The 22359-nt window shown below is 35.1% G+C and overlaps 1 non-coding gene across 1 annotated transcript; it reads right to left on the bottom strand.

The window, feature by feature from the left end:
- Positions 1 to 2455: 2455 nt before the first annotated feature.
- Positions 2456 to 2562, bottom strand: LOC148119633 (U6 spliceosomal RNA). The gene has a single exon (XR_015735062.1). It is a non-coding gene; the product is annotated as a U6 spliceosomal RNA (small nuclear RNA).
- Positions 2563 to 22359: the final 19797 nt, after the last annotated feature.

The raw sequence follows: 22359 nt of genomic DNA, 5'->3' as shown, positions 1-22359 counted from the left end.
GTTTTTTAGCGCTGAGTAAAACTCTAATGTATATATGTTCCACACCTTCCTTAACCATTCTTCTATTGAGGGGCACCTAGGTTGTTTCCATGTTCTGGCTATTACAAATAGTGCAGCTATGAAAATAGTTGAACAAATGCTTTTGTAGTATGATAGGGCATCTCTTGGGTATATTCCCAAGAGTGGAATTGCTGGGACCTGAGGGAGGTTGACTCCCAGTTTCCTGAGAAACTGCCACACTGATTTCCACAGTGGCTGCACAAGTTTGCATTCCCACCAACAATAGATGAGTGTTCCCCTCACTCCACATCCTCTCCAGCATAGGCTATCATTGGTGTTTTTGACTTTAGCTATTCTGACAGGTGTAGGATGGTATCTCAAAGTGGTTTTGATTTGCATTTCCCTGATCGCTAAGGAGGTTGAGCATGACCTTAAGTGTCTTCTGGCCATTCGAAGCTCATCTGTTGTGAATTTTCTGTTCAGTTCAGTACCCCATTTTTTAATTGGGTTAATTAGAGTTTTAGTGTCTAGTTTCTTGAGTTCTTTGTATATTTTGGAGATCCGACCTTTGTCTGATGAGGGGTTGGTGAAAATCTTCTCCCAGTCAGAAGGCAGCCTTTTTGTCTTACTGACAGTGTCCTTTGCTTTACAGAAGCTTCTCAGTTTCAGTAGATCCCATGTATTCATTGTTTCTCTTATTGTCTGTGCTACTGGGGTCCTACTTAGGAAGAGGCCTCCTGTGCCTGTATCTTGTAGACTACTTCCCACTTTCACTTCTATCAGGTTCAAAGTGGACGGATTAATGTTGATGTCTTTAATCCATTTGGACCTGAGTTTTGTGCATGGTGATAGATATGGATCTACTTTCATCCTTCTACAGGTTGACATCCAGTTATGCCAGCACCATTTGTTAAAGATGCTTTCCTTCTTCCATTGTATACCTTTAGCTCCCTTGTGAAAAATTAGGTGTTCATAGGTTTGTGGGTTAATACCCGGGTCTTCTATTCGATTCCATAGGTCGACTTCTCTGTTGTTATGCCAATACCAAGCTGTTTTCAATACTGTTGCTCTGTAATAAAGTTTGAAGTCAGGGATGGTAATGCCTCCTGAAGTTCCTTTATTGTATAAGATTGTTTTGGCTATCCTGGGTTTTTTGTTTTGCCATATAAACTTGATTATTGTTCTTTCAAGGTCTGTGAAGAAGTTTGATGGGATTTTGATGGGGATTGCATTGAATCTATAGATTGCTTTTGGTAGAATTGCCATTTTTACTATGTTGATTCTCCCAATCCAAGAGCAGGGGAGGTCTTTCCATTTTCTGGTATCCTCCTCAATTTCTTTCTTCAAAGACTTAAAGTTCTTGTCAAATAGGTCTTTCACTTCCTTGGTTAGAGTAACCCCAAGATATTTTATGCTATTTATGGCTATCGTGAAAGGTCATGTTTCTCTGATTTCCCTCTCTGCTTCTTTATCCTTTGTGTATAGGAGGGCCACTGATTTTTTGGAGTTGATCTTGTATCCTGCCACGTTACTAAAGGTGTTTATCAGCTGTAGGAGTTCTTTGGTAGAATTTTTGGGGTCACTTATGTACACTATCATATCGTCAGCAAATAACGAAAGTTTAACTTCATCCTTTCCAATTCGAATCCCCTTGATCTCCTTATGTTGTCTTATTGCTATTGCTGGAACTTCAAGCACTATATTGAAGAGGTATGGAGAGAGTGGACAGCCTTGTCGTGTTCCTGATTTTAGTGGAAAGGCTTTGAGCTTCTCTCCATTCAATTTGATGTTAGCTGTCGGCTTGCTGTATATTGCTTCTATTATATTTAGATAGGGTCCTTGTATCCCCAGTCTCTCCAAAACCTTTATCATAAATGGGTGTTGAATTTTGTCAAAAGCTTTTTCAGCATCCAATGAAAAGATCATATGGTTTTTTTCTTTCAGTTTATTTATATGATGGATTACATTGATAGATTTACGTATGTTGAACCATCCCTGCATCTCTGGGATGAAGCCTACTTGATCATAATGGATAATTTTTCTAATGTGTTCCTGGATTCGGTTTGCCAGTATTTTATTGAGAATTTTCGCATCGATGTTCATGAGTGAGATTGGCTTGTAATTCTCTTTCTTGGTTGTGTCTTTGTGTGGTTTTGACATTAGGGTAACTGTAGCTTCATAAAAGGAATTTGGCAATGACTCTTCTGTTTCTATATTGTGGAATACATTAAGGAGTATAGGTATTAGCTCTTCCTGGAAGTTCTGGTAGAATACTGCATTGAAACCATCTGGTACTGGGCTTTTTTTGGTAGGGATATTTCTGATAGCAGCTTCTAATTCTTCACGACTAACAGGTCTATTTAGATTGTTCACCTGTTCTTTGTTCAACTTTGGTATATGGTACTTATCTAAAAAAATGTCCATTTCCTGTACATTTTCCAACTTTGTGGCATATAAAAATATGGAACACTTCACGAATTTACGTGTCATCCTTGCGCAGGGGCCATGCTAATCTTCTCTGTAGCGTTCCAATTTTAGTATATGTGCTGCCGAAGCGAGCACGATGCTTATTTTTCATTAAACAATTTTTGCTTCTTTGTCAAAAATTATGTGTTCCTAAGTGTGTGGATTAATATCAGGATCTTTAATTCAATTCCATTTATCCACTCATCTGTTTTTATGCCAATATCAAGCTATTTTCACTACTGTATCTTCATAAAAGAACTTGAAGTCAGGGATAGTGCCACCTCCAAATGTTCCTCTATGAGGAACTGTTTAAGACTGTTTTGGGTATTCTGGGGTTTATGCTTTTTTGTATGAAGTTTAGTATTGTTCTTTTGAGGTCTGTGAAGAATTGTGATAGGATTTTGATGGGTATTGCATTGAGTCTGTAGATTGCTTTTGGTAAAATTGTTATTTTCCTGTGTTGATTCTACCTATCCAAGTAGGAAATTATTCCATTTTTGAAGTCTTCTTTAATTTCTTTCTTTAGAGACCTGTTCTTGTCAAACAGGTCTTTCAATTGTTTGGTTAGAGTTACCAATAGAGATATTTTATTTTATCTGTGGCTATTGTAAAAGGTAATGTTTCTATGATTTATTTTCAGCCCATTTATCATTGTATATAGGAATGCTACTGATTTTTTTTGTGGTAATCCTGTATCCCGCCACATTGCTGATGGTATTTATCAGCTGTAGGAGTTTCCTGGTAGAACTGTTGGCATCACTTATGTATACTATCATATCATCAGCAAATAACGCGAGTTTGACGTTTCCTTTCCCAGTTGTATCTCTTTGATCTCCTTTTGTTCTTATTGCTGTAGCTAGAACTTTGAGTACTATTTTGAATAGATATGGAGAGAGCAGAGAGTCAATTTTTTCTGTTTTTCTTTGACTGAAGAACTTGTCCTTGTTATCTAAAGCTTTACTTATAGAATAAAATATGAATACTTGAACTCAAATCAGTTTCAAAAACCTGCTCCCCTGAAAAAAGGAAATGCTTATGGAAATGTATGTCCACCTCTATAGTTGGATATAAGCAATTCTCACAGAAAATCATTATGATAGAAAAAATAATACACTTTTATGCATGACAGTGGTAAATTATAAATATACTATAAATCATTTTAAATAAATTATTTTATCTTTTTTAACTGACTTCTGTTTTACTATTTTTGAGTATTTCTTTTTGGGCCTACTAGTATTTTAAAAACTATTATAGGACCATATTTTTAAAATGGAGAAAATTGAAAATCTCTCTATTTAAATGATCATTACATGATAATAATCAGATTTACAAATTATTAGATAGAAAATTAATACAAACTCTAAGTAAGAGAAAGCATACATATGCCTAGAAAGACTGTTTTTGTATTTCTTTATTTATTTTTTAAGTTTTATTCTTGTAATTATTTTTGTGACACTCAAGATGGGTTTCATACATGCTAGGCAAATTCTACAACTCAACTATATGCTCAGTCCTCTGGTGTTGTTTTAAAATGTAATAAAAAGAGTGGCTGCAAATACAATCAATTTATGCGTATTCTTCATTGTGTAACTTTGGGAGAAGCTGATGATACAAACAAAGACATGCAGTTTGTGTTTCGAGAGGTATATTAGGAGTCCTTACAGTAGAAGTTAGGATTGCTACTGAAGCACGTTGTTTCCTGCCAGATGCTCCTATTTAGTTTATATAAGGGTTGTGGCTGCTCACTTCCGAAATTTTCAGTGCTGTTTGGCTAGTGTACAAATGCTAAATCAAACACCTGTTTTCAAGGCATACACTCTTAATAGTCTGCTGACTCCAGTCCCTCTGATGCTACATGTTGCATTTTCTGAGGAAGTCTTACAATGGGTATTCCCATCTCACAGTAATGGGAAACATAAGGTTTGCTTTTCTGATCAATGTTTAATAAAATATTTGAGAGTATAAACTTCTTTTTTTTTTCTGTACTGGATACTGAACCCAGAGTGAAATGACAAGAAGAATCTGCAGCTAGGCTATATGCCCTGCCCAGAGAACCAAAAGCCCCACCTCTTTTTAACCTGTTTTTAAATTTGAATTATTTTTAATTAAAATAAACCCACATTCAGATATCATAAGAAAACACTCTGCAAACATCATCAAGTGTGATTATTACATCCTCAATGGAAATCTTTCTTTTCTTGTGTTAGGACATATCCTTTGGAGGATTTACCAGAACCCAATCATTGTGTGAAGATAGATAGATAGATAGATAGATAGATAGATAGATAGATAGATAGATAGATAGATGATAGACAGACAGCTAGCTAGCTAGATAAAAGATAAGATCTACTTGTTGAAATAATGATTAGAAATTTATATATGCAAAACTTGTCAGCTATAGATTCTCTGCCTACAAAAAATCCCTAGTAATATATGCTTCTGAATATATATTTTATGTAGATGTATATGACATAGATGAATACTCCCATATGTGAATAGGAATATATACATATATGTATAAATACATATAAATTTAAAATGATAGGTCCAATAAAGATTCTTTTTAACCTTGATTTTTAACATTGTGTTTGCTTAAGAACATGAAAGAATATGGTACATACGCAGAAAAGAAGCAACAAGTGATTTCTCCATTCATCAAAAGTTTACTGAAAGCATGGTTAACCAGCAGAACACGAGAACCTGTGGAGCAGACAAAGATTAATTATACCTGTACTCATGCAGCAATGTTTGTGTTCCAAACAAATTATATTTGCTTGTGTTTAAACGATGCATAAATCTGATGCGTGCAGATGAACGTGTGTTCAGGATGAGTGAGCACACTTGTTTGAATGTCATATTTATCCCTGTATTTTGTCAGAAAATTAACTTCTTTGGAGTTTGTGCTTGAGCTGAGCATATGGTTGTTGATCTCTGGAGATGACAGCCTATCTGAGCAATAGCGCTCCTTATGGCTCCTGCTCTCCTCGGCTGGCAGATGCTTTGGGCTTTTCTACAATTAAGTGGAGATCATCACTGTTTTCTTTGAGCACTGCTGTGCCTTGTACTCTGAAGTGTTTTGTTAATCACTGTCTGCCTTCGACAGAAGCTGCCAAAGCTCTCATTAAGTTTGAATTTTGAGATGTCATGCTCGGATGATGGAATTTCATCCTTTTTCTGCATGAATGGAATTGGCTATGGAAAGGTGCCAAGAAAAAAATCATGTCACTAAAGTGTACTTGCTTTCTATTTTAGAGATGAAACAAAAGGCAGTTGGGGGGGGTTCCCAATAATTTGTCAACTTTGTCGGATGTTGTTTCCTAGGTGATGTAGTTGTTGGGTGCTCACCTTATTAACTGCACTTCCTTATTATATTGCATATCCACAACCAGTCATTTATTTCTTCACAAACTGTCCTCTCTCCTTTTGCCTGCCCCAGGACCTTTCATGGCATTTGCTATCGACTCCCAGCGCACTGAAACAGAAAACAGGACTAAGTTCCATGGCAGCAGAGTGATTTCTTTAATAACCTGTCTGTATAATTGGGGGCAGGAGAAAATATTTGGTAGTAAAGGAAAAAATTCACTTTTGCCCTTTAAAATAATTGCTTCAAGTTGTGTAGAAACTGAAAACTAAATGCTACTGTTGACTGTTTAATGATTTGCTGCAGGAAACTAAGTGTTATGGGAAATATGGTTTGAAAAGACATTATCCATTTCTCCTGGTAAATCTAATTGTTTCAGTAGAACGAGTAAAAGTAGGAAGTAAGCATTGAAGAAAAACACTTAGAGTAATTAGCTCTAATGCCTAATCACTTGAGTCATAAAGCATTTTGAGATTTATTAAACTGATCTATAAAGCCCTACAGTTGCAAGGAGTGGCATCTCCTACTTGTGGAGAGACCTGAAAGAAGCAGCTCCTTTCCTCTGCTCTGTCTGCAGCTCAGGTAATTCTAATTAACAACAAAGGCAATGGATATTTCATTTCAACACTTACAAAGTAAACTTCAATTCTATTCCTTAGCAGGAGGAAGGTGACTGGCTACCCATGACTGCAAAAATCCTGTAGGCTCCCGACTTCTGTATAAATGAAATGTTTTTTTCTGTAGAGCCAAAAATGAATTTCATGATATACTACATATCTAGAATGTTCCCTTTTCCAATTTCATAAATTTATGGGTTGAAAGAACTTGGGTCAAATGATAATTATGAATTTTAAGCAACATTTTAGATAATAGTTTCTCTGCATGTAATATTGGGGAAACACATTCTAGTAAACATGTTGCATTGTAATTGTAGATGCTAGATCACATGATGCAAGACAGGCATTAGAGGAAAACCTTAATGCATGTGAATAGTCTACTTTTCCTCCTCTGCTGATATATAGATAGAAAATTTGCTTAACTTAGCAGACATACATCGACTCACATAACGTTATTATGCCACCCGATGTATGTCACACACCTGAACTTAATGAATTCCCTCTAGGAATAAAAATATAGCAAATTACAAATGTCTGTTGAACCAAATAATGCTATTTTTTAAACTTTCGATCAGTATACATAGTCACCACTTCATAGAAGGTAACATAGTTTGATGATAGGGACCCAGTGTGATTAATTCAAGAAGATCAGAGAAAGCCTACTCTAGAACACTTCTTCGCTAGCTGGTCAACCTAGAATGCTTACTTGTGGGGTGTCCTTGATATCTCAGAAAACTATAATAGTGACTGGTAAACATGGTACCAGAAGGTAAAATCTAAGGATCAGTCCTGATTTGTCTGATAATTTAGAAAACTATACCTGCTCTCATAGTACTGAGAAGATATAGAGGGAACTCCAAAAAACCCACTCAGATGAGATTTTTATACTGAAAGACAGATTTTATTTTAGAACTTACTTTAGAAGTGATTAGATATCTTGATGTTCTATCATCACAGCATCACAGCACAGTGGACTTCCAAGGAAGAACATGGAGCCAGCCGTGTAAAGGTTTTTCTTTCTTGTTCCATACATAACAAATATGAACCAAAATAGAGAAATAAATATAACTTTTTGGAATGAGATCTACATGGAAATACTTAAATACACAATATTTTGGAATATAATCTCGTGAGTCTCAGAAGGGAAGGAAGTGAAATTGTATTTATTGGTTGTATTCATATTTGTGACATTCTTGGACACAGTTGACATCTCACCCCGTATCCCTCTAGCTTCCAAGTGCTTCCATATTTATTACGCTACTGCATTGGCTCAACAATAACAGACACACACTTAAAGGATAAAATTCAAAATTGTACAACAGGATACTGTATTTGCATTAGCACAATGGGTAGATAATTTTTAAATTCTGTTTCATGAGATTTTTATGAATCTTAAGACAATAGAGCACACTAAGCCACTGATAGCAAGACATAACAAAGCCTCAATAAAGAATTAGGGCATTTATAGTTTATGAATGTCACTTCTGAATCAGAAGATCAGTAAAACAAAAAAATTCTGTGAAAATGTATATGTATCAAAAGTAAATTATTTCTGGGAAATTAAAAATCAAGTTTAGAAAAGCCTTTTTCATAAAAGCCTTTTTCATAAAGGATAGCTACTTAGGAATGTAAATACATTTTTCTACTGAAATCCTTGAGAATTTTTATTCAGTAGATATAAACAATACAGCTATAAGAAACCATGATGGAATATTTAACTTCCTGGAATTAAGATTATCTTTGTGCTTTTATTCTTGTCTATTTTAAGTATTCTACAGTACCTTTAATGTAATTCTGCCAGTATTAAATGGCAATTTGTTGAAATTTTAAAAATAACCTAATTGATAGTTGAATTTAAGAATGTAGCAGTCGTTAGAGAAGCCCTTCAGCTAATGAGGACAACGCACTTTGTATGGGATGGCCAGTGCTCTTCTGGAGATCGAGTCTCAAAAGTGAGTCCTGAAGAGCAGACTTTAAGCAAATTTAACCTCTGCGTTCTGCCAGTGATGTTAAGATAAAATTCATTTTTATCTAGCATTTGGCATTACACAAAGACAATCTTAGCACCAACAGAAATTTTTTAATGACCCTATGCTACCTCTCACTGACATTACACTTCCCGTCTCCCACAGTGCACTCCAGCCCCGAGGAGACGGAGTGTAAATGGAAGGAGAATGAGTCAGAGTCTTAGTGCTCTGGAAAATATCAAATTCTGTCATTTGAAAGGGGATAGGTGGAATATTTTGGATGTTATTGCTGGCACATTTGGAAAATAGTCTCTTAATGACAGAATTGCTTTGCAGCACTCACACACAAAGTCAGAGTGGGTTGTGCTGTCCTGCTAGAGGACCACAGAATAGACTTTTAATAAGCAGAGAGACTGGGTGTGCTCTTTAAAAATGTTTACATATTTATCTCCTTTCAAAACATGTCCAGAGCATTTGAATCTTGAAAACCACAAAGCACAACTTATCTTCTGTATTATAAATTCTTGAGAAAATTTGTATTTGTGGCCCATATCTTAAATACATGTTATATATATTTCTTTCTTTCTTTATATATGCATATTTATAGACATATGTAGTATAAGCAATGATTAAGGTGAATTCCATTTCCACACATTTTCTTTGTGTTTGTGTGCACTTCGGAGGGATCCATTTGCCTGTAAAAATGTTTCCTGAGGCCACAAAAGGAGGTGCGTTGTCAAACTCACACTTTTCTCTGGGCCTGCCTGCAGTCCCAAGCTATCCTCCTTCCTCGACCTACCTCCCAATACTGTGCTTAAAAGAGCAAATGCAACTCCCTTCCAATGTTTAAGTGAATTATGTGGACTCAAAGTCAGGATGTCAGGCTTGTCCACCAAACACGCTGTCCCACTGACCTCTGTCCACAGTCCTTTACAGGAACTTAAAATGCCATGTTTGCTCACTGCAGCTCATTTCCTCCTCTGTGCTGCCCTAGATGAAACTTTGAACATCTGTTTCCTTTATAGTTTTCCCTTTACATATTCTATTACATAATGAATACAAAGACATTTCACCAAGCATTTAATATTAATAATTAATATTCAGGTAGTGATTCTTATTACATTACATTACTTACCTAATTTCTTATATTCTCCTCTTACTGTTATTCTAATTAATTTCAAATAAAGACATATCCTACTGTCAAGTAGTTGACACTTGAGAACAGCAAGCACTCAAAGCCTTAGTATGTATGATAACCATACATATTAACATTGGGTGTGCTCTCATAATTACCTTGTAGAAAAACCTTCAGCATACTCATCAAATAGTTATACACAAGTGACTATATACGAAAAAATTGTCATTGGTTTTCAACTACTGACATCTCAAAATAGAATTCCACATCTGGTCAAGGCAATTACTTGACAATTTTCTAGATCTTCTATTTTTATTTAACTATGAGTCTTATAGATTTATGATATAGAAGTATTTTCACAACTAATGGAAATATACATGATTAGCAACTAGTGTTTCCCAGGACATTGGAGTGGCAATGAGAAAAGAAACAGAAGGGTAGAAATGTCTTTTGTACCCTAAAGTGGAATTATTACTAATTATATAAAAAAGAAAATGAAGAAAGCAGAATTAGCTGGACTACTTGCCACTTTTCTTAGATTTAGAGATGAAGGGGATTCAGTAAGATACATAGATGTGGAGGGTAAAGACTCACTCACACATAACAGGACAGCTGTTTATAATTAAGTGAATGGAATCCATGAGAGTATGCAGGATGTTAGAACAGATCAAGCATCAGTTGGCCATCTTTCTAAACAAGGGTCAAGAAATATGGAGGGTTGAACTACTTTCCATGTTAGCTGATGAGTGTCAACTATAGATGTATATGCTGATAATCTGATATGGAGTTAACTCATTCTGGTAAGAGAGTGTACGTTGTACACAACTTCTGGAGGCAACTCGGAAAAAAATACAGTGTGTCAGTAAAGAAACCTTAACTCACTGGTCCCTGGAACAAACTGCACCAGAGGTCCATGGCCTTTTAGTTCAAAGCAGAGGCACCAAGACCAAAACACAAATTTGCTCTGTTGAGGAAAATTAGTTGAAACTTGGAGAAGTTTCCATTATTGTAAGTGTGACATTGTCACTAGAGCAACTTGACTGGCACCAGAGGGACCTTGCTATGACAGCTCATTTTCTAGACCTGCAGAATGTGTTGTGCAGAAATAAAGGGAGAAGAACTTCATTTGTAAGAAGTGTAGATGAGGCCCCCTTAGAGTAAAAAGTACATGCATGGATTAAAGAAAGCAGCCGGGGGATAGTAAAAGAGAGTGGAATTGTACCCGAAAACCCATATACTTCTAAACTTCAACATCATGACGTGGAGAGGGTCAAAAACAGAGTAATCAAGATGGAATAACCATTCTGTAAGTAGACAACTTACATCATCACTTGGTCGGAGACAGAAATAATTTTTCCCTTCAACTTTCTTGTTGACATCCTGATAGTTTTCTATGGTTCTAGGAGAGAAAAAGTTATTTTCTATATATAACCCATTGTGAGCTGAATAAAGGTACACAGTCATGGTGGTTTGAAAGGTTGTAAGAATACAATGGGTTTCAGGCAATGATAGGAAATGAGACAGGTTAAAGCCTGCTGAGAGATGAGAATAGGAGAACTCCCTCTCTCTCTCTCTCTCTCTCTCTCTCTCTCTCTCTCTCTCTCTCTTTCTCTTTCTCTGTCAGCTTTTATTGAGACAGGGTTTCTCTATACAGCTCTGGCCATACTTGAACTTGCTCTGTAGACCAGGCTGTCCTTGAACTCAGAGATCTGCCTGCCTCTGCCTTCTAGTGCTGGGATGAAATGTATATGCCACGACCATGTGCCTTCATTTTCTCTTTGTTTTCAGTGTCTAGATTTTTATAAGACATATCTTGGAAGAGAAAACTTATTTAAGCTTAGGAAAAAAGCTTTGTTGTGGAGCAGTGTGGAGCAGTTGATTTCACAGAAAAATCTTATGAGCACAAGGCCTTTATGAGTATTCTCCACTTACTTGATGATAGTGGAGAATAAGTGGGTGGTGTGGAAGGGCATGTCCAAGTACTGTGCCATCATAATAAGGAACTCAAGTATCTACATTCGCTATTTAATTTGTAAAACAGCTTTCAAATTTTAGAGAGAACCTATACAATGCCAGAAGGGGAGAAATCGAAATGAGGACTAATATACTTCTGTTCTAATTTAAAATTTCTATGTGATTTTAAAATACCATTTCTAGAAAAAATGCTGCAATTGGTGAAAAGATAGCAAAGAAACAAGCATTTGCTTGTATTAGTTATCTGAAGTCACTTCTAGTGCAGCCCTCTGCACCCAAGCGTCTGCTACTCACTTTAGTGGTCTTTAGTCAGTGCACGATCGCCCTTCAGCTGCTTCAGTTTGCTACAACTGAATCATGGGAGATGCTGATTCATTTTTAAATTAATAAAATTTGTCACTGATATAGTGAAAAAATCATTTCAATTGTATAAATTGCATTTTTGGAGATTTCAAATTAATCAATGTCTTTTATGGCATGACTATGCCTATAATGGGTAGACTATGTATGTATCCATAGCTGTGTTCCTTTGGTCTTGCACTATATCTACATTTTTATTGGTCACTTTTTATATTGCTTGTGACTGATTATGAACCTACACAACTTACATCTTTAAACTCTCAGTCACAGATGTGATAGTTGTGGGAGGTGAGGTCTTTGCGGGTGATTATGAGGGTATAAATTGCATTGATGAAATTTATACCCTTGTTAGAGACAGAAAAGATGCTTTTTCTCTGGACACTTGAGAATAAACCAAGAACATAGCCATTGGTCCACAGGTGCAGAGGTTTTACCAAACCCTGACTATGTTCATTTACTGATCTTTGGGTTTCTTGCCTTGTTGTGCCAATGTCTGTTTTAAACTCTGACTTTACAATAAAAGCCTAGGACAATAATCAACATCATATGATCATAATTCCTCACAAGTATCTGGGATGGGCAATGGGGATTTTTCTCTTTCTATTGAGTATAAAGAGAAGCAGAAATGGCTAAGTTTATTTACTTCATAAAGATTGCTTTACAGTCTTTCCTTGTTGATATTTTATGAGGGGAAGGGAAATTATGATAGCAAAATATATATAAAAAATCTATTTTTAATTTTAAAAAGATTCTGAAACTTTATATAGCTAATTACTCCTCAGTAGAACAGGGCAAGAAGGGTTAGCTTTGTGCTTTCTGAAATATCATAGAAATTTTTCTTTAAGTGTAAAACTTTATGTTTTAATGTATTTGTTTTGAAACTAGTCAACTGTCTAAACAAGTATTTTGATGATTAAATGCTGATGCTACATCAGTTTAATTATTTGATAAACAATAAAATGTTGATCTGATGTCTCCAGACCATACCTGCCTTACATTTTCTTGAGATTTAAAAATAACGAGACTGTCATTTAATGATGTGTAGGCTTATAAGAATTCACATGTAAAATAATATAGTAAAATAAAATAGCAAAAATAACAAGCTTAAACATATCATCTATTTAGTTCTTAGAGTTTTTGCATGTTTTTCTACTTGAGTAAAATTTCTTTATAGAATAGTGACAAGAGCAGTTTGAACAAGACTACCAATATAAGCAAGACCTCTGTGGGAAGATGTTTTGGGAGATATAGGCGTATAGCCTCTGTGCATGGATTTTTAATAAAGCATTATCACAATTTCAGCCTCTGAAGAGCATAATAGAAAATCATCCTAGGTATTACACATGTTCTGCCCAATGCTACAGACCTGTTCCACATGAGTATGCTGCTACTGACGAAATTATCCAGCAGAAAGTACAAGAAAGGTAAAGTTACTTATTCGTGATTTAATAAACACCCTGAAGCAAGATTCTTGAATATATTAGCATATTTTCTACCCTGAAGACCAAAATAAAATTTCATAGAGAGATGTCATTTTAATGTTTAAGATAATATTTCAAAAGGATTGTCTAATAATTCACTAGACTAGATAACTAGTCTTTATGTCCTTGAATTTTTCCCAGCCATGTTTAGACTGAAAAATATAATATAAGAAGCTGAGAGTTTAGAATATAAAATCAACACTCCATAGCAGTAATGTTTTAGTGAGCAGAGTAAAGCCTAGCCTTCCCATGGTTCTTCCAGATTTCAGCCTTCCTTGGAAGGTCTGTGGCTGTAATCCCCGGTGATCTGCTGCTGTGTCCATTGTGTGAGCACAGTTCTGCAAAGCTATCAATCCTGCTAGAGGAGTTAATCTTCAGGCTCTCTGGTATCCTCAGACTTGCTTGCATTCAGTAGGAAGTCCGCAATGATCCTGTACACTGAGTGGGCTTTGATTTTGCCATCAACTAGCAGAAAACCATTCGATACCTAAGGCCTGTAAAACATTCTGGTAAAGAACATTGCTAAAAACTACAAAATGTCCACAGTGCTCTTGTTTTGTCTTGTCTATTTCAGAGGTGTCTTTAGGTTGTTTGTAAAATGCAATGTATATGGGACAATTTAATTTAGAACTGTTCTCAAACAAAAAACGGAGAATGTTTAAAATTCAGCTCAGATATTGTGAATATTTTTCACAGCTAAATACAAAATTAAGCCTAAAAGACGCTTATGAAAATTAGCTACTACAAAATGGCTGGATCACTAAAACACCATTACCTAAATTACCTAAATGAGCCGTTTACATTGTCCTATGTGTATGGTAACATTAGATAACACACAGTTTGTTTAGAAAACCACATATACAACAGACCATAAAATTTCAGATTGATTAACATATCAATTAATATATTTAGACTGAGGCATTAAAACTTTAATAAAGGTTTCTATTCAGACTTCTTATTTTTTCAGAACATTTTTCTTTGGACTCATTTCATAATATAGGCTTCCTTCTTTGGAAGTACCTTAAATTAACACTCTGTAACCCCTTTTATAAAACTGCTTAAAAGGTAAATGTGCATGAAAACTCACTTTTATACACAAATGCATTGACCCACATCAATTCATTGCTCACTCCTGGAGTCTCAGATTCTGCCAGATACCCATTTCCATCAGGGAATCTCTGAGAATGCACTGGCGTCTAGAGCTTCCTATAACCACTTGCTGGCTGATGTGTGACACAGTTTCACAAACGTCCTTTACATACAGTGTGAGGCACCTTTTATGTCATTTATTTTACATGTTCATCTTAAGAAGCTGGGCCATAACTGTGTTGTTAAGGCCAAACTTTTTGCAAATTCCATCTTTTCTGCTTTATAAAAGAGGCATTTCATTACTGAACATATTGAACAGAGATTAGATATTTAAATGCCTTCAGATGCAGTGGTGTGTGTATGTGTGTGTGTGTGTGTGTGTGTGTGTGTGTGCACATACACAAAAAGACTGCCTAGTGAAGTATATTCTTGAAAGAATGATACCTGTTTAGAAACTTCATACCCAGATTATTGGAGATATTTGAAGCAGAATAGACAGCTCAGCATAATGAATATGTCTAGCAGCCATTTTTATAATGATCTGCTGCAGTTTTTATTGTCTGACAAACTGTGTGCTGTGCTTTTCTGAGAGCTTTCTTGTTTGACATAATAAAAAATGATGTGATGTACTCCTCAAAGTTTAGCTGATAAAAGGAAAGCAAAAAAGAGGGGCTTCTGCGAACAGTTTGGCTGTATTACAGCAGAAATTTTTCCATAGTTGTGAAATGCACAATTCTTGTCATTTATCATGCATTCTTCATAATTTAGAATAGAGATAGTATGCACATGCAGAGCTTAAAATCCATTCATACACCTAAATTTTCCTAATATGCATTAAACCACCAGTTATTATTTTGGAAAAATGTCTATGTATGCTTACAAGAAACACAAATAACTTATTTTTGTTAAGCTGATATGCTACCTTATTTTATGTTATTATTTTATTTACTCATTAGGGGAATTGTTTCAAAAGGTAAAGGGTCTAGCTTATTAGTAAACACACTGATATTAGGCTAAATATTTACAATTAATGTGAGTATTTTCAGTTTTTATTTCTGTACATTTGATAAGATCTATGCTCAGTTTTAATAGGAATACATTTATATAAACTCCATTAACACCGAGAAGAAGCTGTGTACAGAAGAACTGTATAGTATGTATATTCACTTGTGATAAATGCTTCATTCTTTCTTTAGAGGATTATTAAGAGCATTCTCTGGAGGAATAAAATGGTGGAAGTCACACATTTAATAGCTCAGGTACAAAGAGTCAGATTGTGCCAGTTGGCAAAAGTTAGCAGGAAGCTGTCACAATAAATGGCAGCAGCTGCTCATAGTTCCAAAGAGTATGTCCCAGTCAGAACTGAAAACTGATGGCATCTACATTAATACTACCTTAATGGCCCATCTGCTGCTCCATAGGGTCCCTAGCTGCTGTATGGAGTCATAGGCATTTGACAGGCAGTCTCTGTATGCCAGACGCACATTGTGCCAAATGTTTCAGGCTGCTTCATCTCGTTCTGATGTGTCAAAGTCTCCCTACTCATTTATCAGGCAAGGAGTTATGAGGGTTTTCTTTTCTACACATCATTGGCTTTCAGCACTGGGGCAGCTAACAATTTGGAAGGCAAACTATTTTGGTTATTATTTTTTTTCTAATTGATGATGCAAGGCAAAGTTGTCTAATGCACTGTACATTAGTAGGTAGGTTAACAAAATGCTACGACATGCAAGCCCTGTGGAGAAATCAATCCACTGCATTTTAAATACATTGCTGCATAAATGTTTCTATAATTATATTGGAAGATATTATTGTATATTTATTTGTATAGAGCCCTATTAACTGGGTAAATATTACAAAAGATTACTTTAAATTGTCTAGATAGAAAAATACTAATATTCTACTGGCATATTTAAAATTTTTAAATAGGAAGTAGAAAAGGTGACAGTTGAGATTATATATTAATATATATCTCCAAAATGAAATAAAACTGATATAGAAAACTTAAACATAAATGTAAGCAAATTTATGCTATGTAGCAGTTAAATCATACAGAAGTAACATTTCCAGCAGCAGAGAATAAACTCTGTTGAATGTTCTAAACTGTCAAGACCGTCCAATTCATCTATCACTAAGTGACCAATTACAAAAAAAATCAGATTCATAATATTTATTACACCCAAAACTATAGAAAAACTTTGGTAAGTCTTCCTTGTCTATAGCTTTATGTATAACTCACAGAAGCCTCACAGAAGCCTCACAGAAGGCTGCTGTTCTCATTTTGGGGATCAGCCACAATGCCGCCGTCAAAATCAGGCTCGCCTCTGAGGAGGAAGTTGTCAGTTCATCCCTGCTTCCCCTGTGTCACATGCATACATTTCAAACACAGTTGATTCATGTTCATAGATGTTCTCAAGTTCATATGATACATGCATCCTTCTTATTAAAGATTTTGCCCTCCACCCACCACTAATTCTTTGAATTGAATTTTGGTTTCATCATATTGTCAGGGTTTCATGATAAACAAGAATAAGCAAACACGGTGTTACATGAAAACCCCATACAATGAATATAAACCACACTTGTCACCTGCTGTGGTGTTCATAAAAATATTGTGAGAAAAAGTGGTACATTAGTAACTCCTGCATATTCTCCAATCATGGCTGACAATAGAAGCTACATTCATAGCTACTTTAAGTATAGGTATTAAATATGTCATTATGCTTTTTGAAAAATATAAATATATTACCCTGAGATAGACTCTGGTGATGGTGTCTTACTCAGGAGCATGTATATGTGCAAATATGTATGCTTGTGCACACATACAGCATATCATGAAGATGGAAGACTTTTGGTAGGAATTACACTTTTAATCATGGTTAATATAATCTATATTGTTTGAGCATTAGTTAACATGATATACACATTTAAAGGAGTATAGAAATCAATCACATACAGTGGGATTTTTAGAAGTTGGTGGAATGAAGGCACTCTGGTAATGCCTCACAGTTTGAGTGCAGGTAAAGGTTGAAGTAGAACACTGGCTCCATGAAGTTGTCCACTGACCACTTACATACATATAACACACATACATACAACATAGACACAATAATAATAACAATAACAATAACAATAATAATAATAATAATAATGAAGAAAGAAAACAGAATTGTTTCTGAAGTCCTTCTTTAAAACAAGTTCGATATAATTTTTAAACAGGTTTAAGTGTCCTTAGTATAAATTATTATTTATAATTAAAATTATGTACCGATTTAATTAGCTCTTCAGTTTTCTGATGAATTCAAGCACCAATTTCGTTTTTACTAATTTATAATTCACTTGCCATGCCACTGTCCGAGCTCTTTTTAGGTCCTTGTCCCTTCAAAAGTTAGAAAGTTTGGTATGAAGGGTTAGGTACAGCTATGTTCTTTCCTTAAATTCTCTGGCATCACTTATTTACATTGGCATGTGAAATCTTCTGAGATTAAAAAAAAATAACAATATAGTGGAAATAAAGTACCTAGAACACAACATTGACTTACTTTGGAGTACTGCATCTTATCTTTCCTCTAAAGCTGTGATGCAAAAGTATTGTTTTGTCTATACAGAACGTAGGGCTTGCTTAGTATACTGACTAGTTTTATGTCATCAGAGAAGAATGAGACTCAACTGTGAAAATGTCTCCATAAGATCTGGCTGCAGGGCATTTTATTAATTAGTGTTTGACAGAGGGCCTAGCTCCTTTTGTGTAGGTTATCCCTGGCTTTGTGGTCCTGGGTTCTATAAGAAAGCATGCTGAACAAGCCATGAGGAGCAACCCAGGAGCCACTCCTAACCATGGCCTCTGCATTAGTTCCTGCCTCCAGGTTCCTGCCCTCTTTGCTTGTGATGATAGACTGTTCTATGGAACTGTGAGCAAGACAAACCCTTTCCTCCCAGTTTGCTTTTGGTCATGGAGCTTCATTACAGCACTAGTCTGAAGAAGGATGCTTAAAAGAAATCCCACACTAGCTCAGAACTGAGAATATTAGATAGTTATTTATTTAGGGGTAGACTCACAAATCACAATTCTCTGCTGGAACAGACAACAGCAACCGAATCCCTCAGCCAGAAAAGAGGCCAGACGCATGCTTTCTATCAGCATAAATATTATAAGAGACCACGCCCCAGTGGGTGGGTAACTTAAAGGCTACTGTCTGTAGGATTTTTTACAGCACCTCCCCATTTTGTTTAAATTAGAGAGTTCTAAGCCTAATACAAAATTGTATGCAATAAGAAAATCATATTCAAAAATTATCTTATCCTAATGAGTTTAAGTCTTGTATAATAAATAACTTGGCCAAGTCATGAGAGGAAAGTAACTACAATAATCTCGTTTTCAACCCCTTTGAAGATCCGTGAAGGGAAATAATATTACTTGAGAAAATAGGAAGTGCAATCAAGCAACTTCCAGAATGTGCAACAAAAGACAGAGACAACTGGCTACCTGGGCAATGACCCAAAGTTTTATTTGCAACATTGGATCAACTAACTTTGGCTAAGGCCTAGATTAACTGGCAGACCATTTTCAGAGGCAGCAAATTTTTCAAAACTGTCTTACCCTGCTTGGAAAGATTTGACAGTCCTTTTCCTTGTGTTCTGCTTATCCATTTCTGGATACCATGGACTTTGTCAGTGGTTGAGGCAAGGATAGTTCCTTGCCCAAAGGCCAACTTTGGCAAGAAGGAAACAAACTCTGAGTGGAGTGTCTTCGGTACTACAAATTCTCTTGAGAATAGAATGGTGCTGCCAGGAGTAATTATATCTCACTTCAACAGAACCCTAAGTTATTTAAATGTCATATTCTACAGCTCTTTGAAGTGATTGAAGATTATCTATATATGTAGAATATAATCTCTATGGATCTAAAGCACCAGATTAGTCTAACTATAAATATGACAAACATAGTTGACTATTGATCTATAATTCTTAATACCTATATAACTCGAAGACTAAGACTTCATATTAGAATATTATACAATAAACAACTGTGCAACAAATGAGAACAATAGCTTCAAAATGTAAACAATGTATAAGTATCTTGAACAGAGGTAGAAATGCCATAAAATTCTATCAATACACAAAATTATTTTAAGCAGAGGTAGAAGCATGCATGAATACAATATGACAAAATAACTTTGCCAAGGTATGCAAACATTGTGGATAAAAATAGAAACATGTTCAATAAAATTTAAATTTGTATCAATATATAAGAATCTATACCAATATAAATTGATTATAAATAATTCACAAGCATTTACTTTATTATCTATTTTTATTATTAGTGTGAATAAGCTCATACTAATCTATTATCCTATCCAATTTTCTTATTTTTTTCAAAGATATACATGAGCCTAAAAAATTTCTCCCAACCCACAGACCTATACCAATTATTATCAACCCCTAATTGATGCCCCTAACCCATGAGGACATACTTTGTCATCTTCCAGAATTACTTCCAGCTGTCATGGTGGTGATGTTCTTTCTATGGAATTCCATGAAAGTAAAATGATAGTTAAGTTCCAAGATTACTGTCTGGTGTAATTGCAAATAGTCTCTCAGTATTCAGTAGGTTTTTCTGAGGTTCCTATTTGGAGTTCTGGCAAGAAAGTAGTAAAAAGTGCACCATTTCAGTTAACCAAGTTGTAAACTTCTTGAGCAGCTGGTACCCCAAACAGGTCTTACAGTAGTACTATCATCATTATGATGTCACATAAATCAGGTGCAGTTATTGTTGTTTGACCCCATCTTTTTCTTGAAAACTTTAAAAATTATTGTAGGAAATTCATTGTTCATTGAGGAAAAATTAAACATTATTTATATAGACATATACAGACATATATACTCAATGAAAGATACAAAAGAGACAAAAATAGGTATGAAGAAAAGTAAAGTTTTTTCTAAATTCCTTTTTCTTTCTGTCCCATATCAGATGGCTCTTAAAATGAGACAGAAACTCTGAATATTTCTTTTAACAACATGCTTGTATGTAGAGAAGGTCAGAGTCATTGTCCAACTCAAAAAGCAGCTCTCTATCTTTCTATAGATACCTGCGCGCGCGCACACACACACACGCACACACACACACATGTTTAGATGTATGTGTATTAGTTACCCTACCTCATAAATCCTTATAAATTATATTCCTTTTTTTCAATGATCCTTAGTAAACATTTATTTTTTTTCATCTGTCAGCATTCAAACATTCAGTGTCTCTTTAATATTTGAAGATGAGTATTTTCCTGCAAAGATAAAAACATAACCCAGCCCCAATGTTTATGAGGATTCCTTAGCACTTGTAGAATTGTCACCTCTGTGGCAGAGCTGTCATTTTGCTTCATTAAGAGATTTTTTTCTTTTTCAAACGGAATCTTTATTAATTTCGATGGTATCCATAATTTTTCTTTTCCTGTGGAAACAAGAGCAAAACCCCTTCCCCAACATAACACATCTCCTGGCTTCTATTTTGAGGTCAGCACATCCTTGAAATAAACCAGCTGATTTAATTCACAAGACTTTTCTATATCCAATGTTCTCTCTGCTACTGTTGTCCTTTTCTCATTAGTGTTAAGAAATTTCAAGGTCAATAAAGCATTATGTAATCTATTTCTGGGGATATTTTTCACCTATTTTAGGTTAACTTATTCTTCATAGTTCAATTTGATCTTTTCATAACTGCCTGACCTGTAGGATTGTGTGTTATACCTGTAATATGCTTAGTATTATAATAAGCAAAAATCTGCTTCATTTTCTTAGAGGCATATGCTGGATCATTATCTGTCTTTATTTGTGCAGATATACCAATGATGGCCATAAGTTCTAATAAATTTGTAATTACTGAATCAGTCTTTTCTGAGCTTAAAGCAGTTGACTACTGAAAACCTGAATAAGTGTCAATGGTGTGGTTTACATATTTTAATTTTCCAAATTATGCAAAGTGGAACAGATCCATCTGCCAGATTTCATTACTTTGAGTACCATTTGGGTTGGTCCCTGTAGGTACCCATGTTTGGTTATAGAAAGAGCAAGTAGTACATCTCTTTATAATCTCCTTAGCTTGTTGTCATGTAATAGAAAACTCGTTCTTTAAACCTTTGCTATTGACATCATGTTTTTTAATGGAATCCTGAGGCCTGCAACATACTTTCAATCAATAATTGATCAATTTCTGCATTACCTTGTGCTAGCAGACCTGGCAGACCCGTATAAAATTGGGTGTGTGTTATGTTTATAGGACAAAGACTATTCCTGATTATGTCTTGCACCTGGATAAATAAGGAAGTCAATTTGATATCATCTGGTATAAATTCAGCAGTTTCAATATGCAAGACAACTGTTTCTGCATATTGTGAATCAGTAACTATATTAAGAGTTTCTTTAAAATCCCTTAGCACAATGAGAATAGCATATAATTCTGTTTTCTTGACAGAGTTACAAGGACTTTGTTCCATCTTACTTAATTCTTCTGATTTGTAGCCTGCCTTCCCTGATTTATTTGCATCAGTTTAAAATGTATGGACTCCAGTTATTGGAGCATCACGTACTATTCAGGGAAGAATCCAAGAAGTTCTCTTTATAAGGTTAAGTCTATCACTTTTGGAATAATTACTATTAATTTCTCCCAAAATATTAGCATGAGCTCTTTGCCAGGGTTCATTGTCTTCCCATAACCTCTTTATTTCATCAGTAGTGAAAAACGTTATAATCTCTGCTGGGTCTATACTTGCCAGCTGACAAAGTCTCAATTTACTTTGCATAATTAATTCAGAGATTTTTCCAATATATGTTTTTAATTTTTTTACTTGGTTTATGTGGTAAAAAGATCCATTCTTAGATAATATTGTATCTCTGCATTAAAATTCCTATAGGA

Source organism: Myodes glareolus, chromosome 15, assembly GCF_982192425.1.
Source record: "Myodes glareolus chromosome 15, mMyoGla1.1, whole genome shotgun sequence".
Classification (NCBI taxonomy): Eukaryota; Metazoa; Chordata; class Mammalia; order Rodentia; family Cricetidae; genus Myodes; species Myodes glareolus.
This window is presented reverse-complemented; position numbering and strand designations above follow the sequence as displayed.